The sequence below is a fragment of the Salvelinus sp. IW2-2015 genome, linkage group LG4q.1:29 (genome assembly GCF_002910315.2).
Source record: "Salvelinus sp. IW2-2015 linkage group LG4q.1:29, ASM291031v2, whole genome shotgun sequence".
In the NCBI taxonomy this organism is placed as follows: domain Eukaryota; kingdom Metazoa; phylum Chordata; class Actinopteri; order Salmoniformes; family Salmonidae; genus Salvelinus; species Salvelinus sp. IW2-2015.
Genome location: NC_036842.1, coordinates 51,145,906 through 51,153,496, shown reverse-complemented (window position 1 = coordinate 51,153,496; position 7,591 = coordinate 51,145,906). Strand labels below are relative to the sequence as shown.

At 43.7% G+C, this 7,591-nt stretch overlaps 1 long non-coding RNA gene across 1 annotated transcript; it reads left to right on the top strand.

Moving 5' to 3' along the window:
- Positions 1–3,268: 3,268 nt before the first annotated feature.
- Positions 3,269–6,197, top strand: LOC111961146 (uncharacterized). Its single transcript, XR_002876952.1, has 2 exons — positions 3,269–3,402; positions 5,881–6,197. It is a non-coding gene; the product is annotated as an uncharacterized lncRNA (long non-coding RNA).
- Positions 6,198–7,591: the final 1,394 nt, after the last annotated feature.

Below are 7,591 nucleotides of genomic sequence, written 5' to 3'. Positions count from 1 at the left end.
CCCTTTTCACCTTCACTCATTTTCTCTCCCTGTCACCCCCTCTTCTCTCTTTTCCCCTTACCTGCTGAGTCTGCTCCCAGGTTTGCTTGGACGCTCTTGTTTTTTTTCTCTCCCTCCTCTTTGGGTGCCTCSCAAATTGCACCCTATTCCCTATATAGTGCACTACTTTGGACCAGAGCACTATGGGCCCATTCCTGTATCKCCCCTGCCTTGGGAACCCCTCCCATTCTTTCTCTCTCTCTTTCCCTATTTTCCCCCTCCCTCCTTCCCTCCAGCTCCCCAGCGTTAGGACTGGGGGGGGGGGGCTGCTTTGAAGTAGGGGGTGTAGAATTGGCACTCAATAATTGAAGGAGATAAAAATAGCWTCTGCCTTGTTTAGAAAGCTTTTTATTTTACACACCCAGATGGAGCGCCAACTCGCTCTCTCCCTCACTCACGCATCGCACACATGCTGGCTTGGCTCGACACGCACAGGCACACACACACACAGGCTCACAGTGGGAGCTACAGGTCTGCATGTAGGGACGTGTGTGTGTGTGTGGCGGCAGTTCTTGCTCTCTGTATCTGAATCGGATGGTAGTTTCACTTCACCTCTTTATATTAATAGATTGTTTGTTTTTCAGTGAAGAAAAATACTTATTGCGAAGGGCAAGCAGTATCATTAATAGTCTCCTGTTTCTTTTGATTGAGACCAAACTAGGCTCTCTCTCTGTTACATGGTATCAATTTGCCTGAGGACGAGGATAAGATCAAACTCACGTGAGCAAATGACAGTGATGATGAAATCAATCTGAAAGTTAACATACGTACCATACTATTTTTAAAGTAACTTTTCTGTTTTTCCAYATTTCTATGAAATATAACCTATAATTKATTATAATATGAGTGATGTCATTTTACTTTTTAAAATATTTAATTTCAATATTTTCAAAGCAGATTTTCTGTGTTGGAATTGTGTGGGTGTACCTCAAGGGTATACTGGTCATTAAAAATATTCATCTGACTAGACCGCTGATTGGCCAGCTCAGCCAATGAGCCAACATGACATCATGTTCTATGAGGAAATATCAAGCATTTTTAAGTTTAAGTTTTGGCCACAAATARGAGTATTAAATGAGTAAACCACATTATTTGGGCATGAGTTAACAAAATATGAACTTTTAAAAGTGAGATTTTAGCTGGACAGTTTAAGCGTTTGGGATTTCTAGTCTGTGGTTATTTCTCATTGAGGAATCTTTAATAGCGAGACGAGACTGTGTTCCATATTGCATCCTATTCCCTATTAAGTGCACTATTTTTGTCCAGGGCCCAGGTCCCAAATGGCACCTTATAACCTATTTRGTGCACTACTTTTGAGTAGGTAAGTACACTATAAAGGGAATAAGGGCCCATTTGGGATGCTGGGATGCAGCAAAGAACATCCTTTAAGCAATAAGGCACGAAGGGGTGTGGTATATGCGCAACACAGAGTGCCTGGATACAGACCTTAGCTGTGGTATATTGGCCATATACCACAAACCCTGAGGTGCCTTATTGCTATTATAAACTGGTTGCCAATGTAATTAGAYRAGTAAAWAMWAWTWTTTTGTRATACCCATGGTTTACGGTCTGATATACCARGMCTGTCAGCCAATCAGCATTCAGGGCTCGAACCACCCAGTTTATAATTGAGTTTGAACAATTGGGACGATATTCATAAAGCATCTCAAAGCAGGAGTGCTGATCCAGGATCAGGTCCCCCCTAATTATATCCATTATGACCTAAAATGACAAACTGATCCTAGATCAGAACTACAGTACAAACTAGTCATTTAAGCTTCATGATGTCTTTCTGTTTCTCTTTGCGTTGCAGAACAGATTCCATCCCACTCTAAGACCGCTGTGATCTGGTAAAGAGATGCTTTGAAACTCGGGGCGCGTTCAGTTCGTGAAACGTTTTGCTACATTTCGTAACAGTGTCAATTGAACAACATGTTTTCCCCCAAGCTGCGTACACTGTTCTCCAACACTGCTCCCATTTTGTGGGTGTCTCGGGGTGTGAACTGATCCATATGAGCGTGCCCATTTGAAATCCCAAAACGTGCGCAGCAGCTCACACAAGCAGTGCAATACACTGCACACAATCACCCTCTGAGTCACCATCATCACAACGCTCTTCAACTGGTCGTTCAGAACAACCCAATTAAATGTTGCGCAACGTTGTGCCCTGTTGAACACGGCCCTGGTAGTCTGGTAGAGAGAATCCCTGTTTGTCAAGTGGAGACAGAACATCATGACCTTCTTGGCTGACATTGTCATGCATTGGTGTAGGTGTCAGTAAATGCAGATCTATGACGGGGGAGACTCATCCTGAAGATTCACTTAAGGGCAATATGACTATGTCATGACATGGGTTGGACCAATACAAAGAAGAGTCATCTGATTGGATGTGTTCACTCAGTCTATTAGTCTCGGGCCGTTTGAGTTGCACAAGTTACCGCTGCCATACTCTTGGCAATGCTGAGTTCACTAAATAGGGAATAGGGTGCTACTTGGGGTGCAACCATTGTCTCCCAGATTCTCATGTCTTACAAGCCTCTTTGACTTCATGGATTGTTTATGTGTGCCATTCAGAGGGTGAATGGGCAAGAACAAAGATTTAAGTGCCTTTGAACTGGATATGGTAGTAGGTGCCAGGCGCACCGCTTTGTGTCAAGAACTGCAACGCTGGTGAGTTTTTCACGCTCAACAGTTTCCCATTTGTATCAAGAATGGTCCACCACCCAAAGGACGTCCAGSCAACTTGACACAACTTTGGGAAGCATTGGAGTCATCATGGGCCAGCATCTTGTGGAGTCCATAACCCAACAAACTGAAGCTGTTCTGAGGGCAAAAGGGGGTGTTTTGTATATTGTGTGTCAGTGGAGGCTGCTGAGGGGGAGGACGGCTCATTTTAATGGCTGGAACGGCGTAAATGGAATGGCACCAAACACACGGAAACCATGTGTTTGATGTATTTGATACCATTCCACTAATTCCATTCCAGTCATTACCACGAGCCCATCCTCCCCAATTAATAAGGAGCCACCAACCTCCTGCGATGTGTGTTTGCGTTGACGTACAGTATGCATCGACAAACTACTATCTGTGTATGCATGCAATTCTCTTTTCCAGGCAGTAGGGGGAGACATGCTCTTAGCTAAACCTCCCCCTGATTGATCGTGACCAGGTATTTCCCAAACCAGCCATCCGGAGCCTGGCGCGCACGCGCACAAACACACAGCCGAAAATAACCAGGAGGTGGGGAAGGAGTGGGTGGCAGCAACACCAGGAGTGGAAGACAAAAGCAGAGGATGAGAAAGACTGAGCGCTGATACGGTTCCTCAGTAAGTAGTCAACATGAGGAGAGAGCAGGAGAACCAGGTGAGTCCTAAAAACGTAGAGAAACTCAATGAGCATTCTCAAATGSTGACACGTATCTGGCCTCTATTGGTAGACTATATGATGTAGAACCCCAATAGAGCTCTATTGCTCCCAAAAACTCTACGTCACGTACCTGGGGCCGTATGTATCCAGCGTCTCAGAGTAGGAGTGCTGATCTATGATCAGTTTGGTKTTTTAGATCACAATGAATAAGATTAAATGGACAAGGTGGATCTGATCCTAGATCAGCAGTCATACTCTGATAGGTTTTTATGGAAACGGCCCTGGAGTAACAACAGTACCTCCTGCCTCTAAAGCCTCAGATCATAAAGGTATTCAATCCCAAAACGCAACTTCTTATCGAATCCCAGTCTTTATCCTTAGAGGACACGTGTGCAGCAAGGGTACCTTGAATATCCTTATGATTGTAGGCTGCATGACCTGTCCAGATGAAGGCATTGTTTAGCAAGATCTCGCCATAGTTTTACAAGTTCTGAGGGGGGCCTTGTACAGWTCACCACCATGGGCAGATTCTAGTGATTGATGCGGAAGTGATTAACGTATCTATGCAGCAGTTTGCAAATGCAGACAAGACACCAGGGCAGGGATGTACCAACACGCAGAAATAAATACATCAATTGTGAACAAAAACTTTCTTATTCTTCCCTTTCATAAAAGAACACTGCCCGCCCCCTCATGTACAATGCTGGGAATAGTAACAGCACTGCTAGGCATGCTAAATATAGCAGCCAGTGAGTGCTAGCGTGTCAACTTCAGCAGGAGTGCTGCTACACGTGTGACTGTGGTGAATATACACAGCTTGCTATAAATATCAACCTCGCCATGCGTTGAACGAGATTCGTGGTTATGACCCCGTAGACAGCCCGTCGCATGTGAAAACATAAATGTTCGAATGATAACCGAGATTGAGCACGAAACAAAAACACGCAACATTGCGTAAATACTGCGACCATCTGCGTATCTAGAAGGGATGTATTCTCCCTATGTTAAGTATTTCTGACAAAGGTCTCGGTTAAATCATCAATGTTTTGTTGTAGTGTTGGTGCTCTAGCTGATCAACGATGGATATAGGCTACTGTATGATATTGATATATACATATATATACATATATATATATATACATATATATATATACATACATATATATGTATATATATCTCACACAAAGGATTTGTGTTTGAAAGCTCTGTGGGGGTTCTAGTATATTTTTATTACCTGCCACATTGCAGAAATACAAAASCAATAAAAATAGACTTCYGTTCTCAATCGAAGACGCTTGTGCAGTAAACCGTGACTTTATTTGTGATGGGAGGGAGACTTTAAAGCCTCGTTATGTAATATAGCATGTGAACGGCGAGAGACGGAACCCGGTTGGAGGGGGTTAGGGGGAGTGATAAGAGAAGAAGCACCATGCTATGTGGTCTATGCATAAAGGGCTCCAAACACCCATAACGAGGGAACACTGTGTACTTTGTGTCCTCGAAGATTCGGGTGTTTGATTTTTTTTTTTAACAGCGGTATACTGCAAACTATACTCACCAGAAGAACAAGTGCATTCCCAAATTCATTAATCTATTCATTCGGGGAACTCTGGGGAAATTCTGTGAATGACTGGGTGAAGGGATGAATGAATTAACCCAATGTGAGAGTGTGTGTGTGTGTGTGTGCATTCCCTGTCAATGAGTGCGAGTTGCAGGCAGCTAGCTAGCTACACGTTTGCGGGGGCGATATTGCACATAAAGGTTTCGGGTAAATGAAGAAAGAAAACACCCACCCACTCGCAAAAACACCCACGCACTAAAAAAAACTGGTGTTGCGCAGCGGGTAAATGTGACAATGGCAGGGCACCCGTCCGTTGATAAATATCCACCGCCTCTATTCATGCAGACTCTTCTCTTGAGGTGGTTATTGTGCAGCAGCTCTGAACCATGTGATGTCGAGGGGTGGGTGGCGCGGGAATTCTATAAATAGCATGTAGCTCAGCTTCCATTGACATCATTTAGGCAGGAGAGATGGAAAAAAAAACAGGCAGGAATCGGGAGGGGAGGAAAGGGATCCTTAATCTGAGCTTGAAATTCAAATAGCCCCCCCCCCCCCCCCCCACCCCCATAGTAAAAAAACAAAACATTGTCCGTTTCCTAGAACGACTATGCGTCTCCCAATACGAGATGGAATGGAAACCCGAAGGCAGATGGGAGGGACAGCAAACAAATTAAAAGCAGCCGTGTATACACACAGTCACATGTGGGAGTCGCGGGGGCCACCCATAAGGCAAATGTTTTGGATAGCTTTTTTTAATAATGGAAATGGAAACCATGTATTATTGACATACTTAAAATCCAACCGTTTTTAGATGGCGGCCGTATTTAAATGTCTTTATCAAGTCATGCTTCCGTTATGATGGAGAGAGAGTTTAAACAGGAGGTGAGGTGACTGGTTTGTTTATGTTTTCATAGAGGAGGACAGCACTCTGTTTCCATGGTCGGTGGTTCTTAGTCATCTCCTGAATCGTTCTCTCCAGCCAGCCTTGGCTCTGAACCCTGAGTGCTGCTGCWGCTTGGCTCCTGATGGTTCCCGATGACGTCTTATGATCCATCTCTGCTCGTTGGCCCCCTATCACACATCAAGTCTTCCCTCGAGCTCTGGAAAGGCAAGGATGACGACACATTTGTTTTAAGCCAAAACACTCATATAGGCCTGTCACCCTTGGTAATTTGGTCGTAGATTTCATGATATATGCCTATGCAAGTAAATAAAAACACCGCGTATCATATCTGAAATGTGTTTTTATTACATCATGTAATTCTCCATGTTTGAGTATTGACAGTCTATCGGCCTTGGCRATATAGCCTATTAGTTCATCGTTTACTTGACAATGTCATACAAGGAATCCTTTGCTTTAGGCTACGGACAATCTCATTCACCCCAATGATTTCATCTCAACAAATTGGTTCCACACACACGTCTTTAAATCACGGAGCTATCATATTCTATTGAAGTAGGCCAAGTCTACTCTACCCCTTAACGTTTCAGCACCGGACCGCGTCGCTCATAGCCTTTCCCCCAGACATACAGTAATGGGTAACCCATAGGCTATATCGAGACTTTTGAATATGCCGCWCGATTCTCTTAACAACTCTACGAAATATTATCCTGTAGGTCACGTCTAAAGGGTGATGTGTAACATTCTGCGGGATCTGAAAAGTGTTTCTCTCAACTCCTTGTTGGCAGAGGGTGAAATGATAAAGGAACGAAATTAGMGACACTTGGCAGGTACCTCACACTCTTGAGGTGAGATGTATGACTACMTCCCAGAAAGCACSCTATTCCCTAGTGCACTACTTTTAAKCAAGGCCCACCTAGTGATACTTTAAAGGTTTCAGACACTCCTGAGGTGAGGCATATGACTACGTCACAATAGCATCATATTCRCTACGTAGTGCATTAAGTTTGACCTGGGCCATAGGGCTCTGGTTAAAAGTAGTCCTCTGTATAGGGAATAGGATGCCTTTTGGGACGTACAATGTGACTTTCCAATGTTCATATTTCGCTATTATCAACCTATTTGTAGTTTGGTTAGATCATAATTATTAGAMGTTGTTGTGTAGGGTATGCTCATGTGGCGAATGGTTACGTATTAAAGTGATACAGTAGCCGGGATTTACCGTTTGTCTCAACACGCACAGGAGCCTGGCGTTGGACAGGGCCACCTCGCCTTTCTAGGGCGCCAKCTCAATATCGACGTTTGCGGTCGTGCAGTAAGTAACCTGTAACAATTTGTCTGTAACAAAACTGTGAAGAACAACATAATAATGGTGCAAATTCTCACTATGATATAATTATTTTAGTTCACAAATTCCCAGGTTTTTCAGAAATCCTGTTTGGAAGATTCCTTGGAAGTTGTCGGAATTTTGCAACCCTAGGGCAAACTAAGTCAGAATCGTTGGCAGGTCCAGGGGYCTGGGGCTTCCAGGTTTGAGCTGCAGTCTGGATGAGATTAAGAAACCAGCCTCCCCCACAAGATCTGAGAGAGAATCACTCAATGACGCCAAGTTGGTGAATGAATTGCAGCTAAGTAATATCTATAATGTATATCTATGGTATATAATCTCAATGAAAAGCTATATGTGAATGGATTTTGTAGTTTGTTTTTAGATTATACATCCC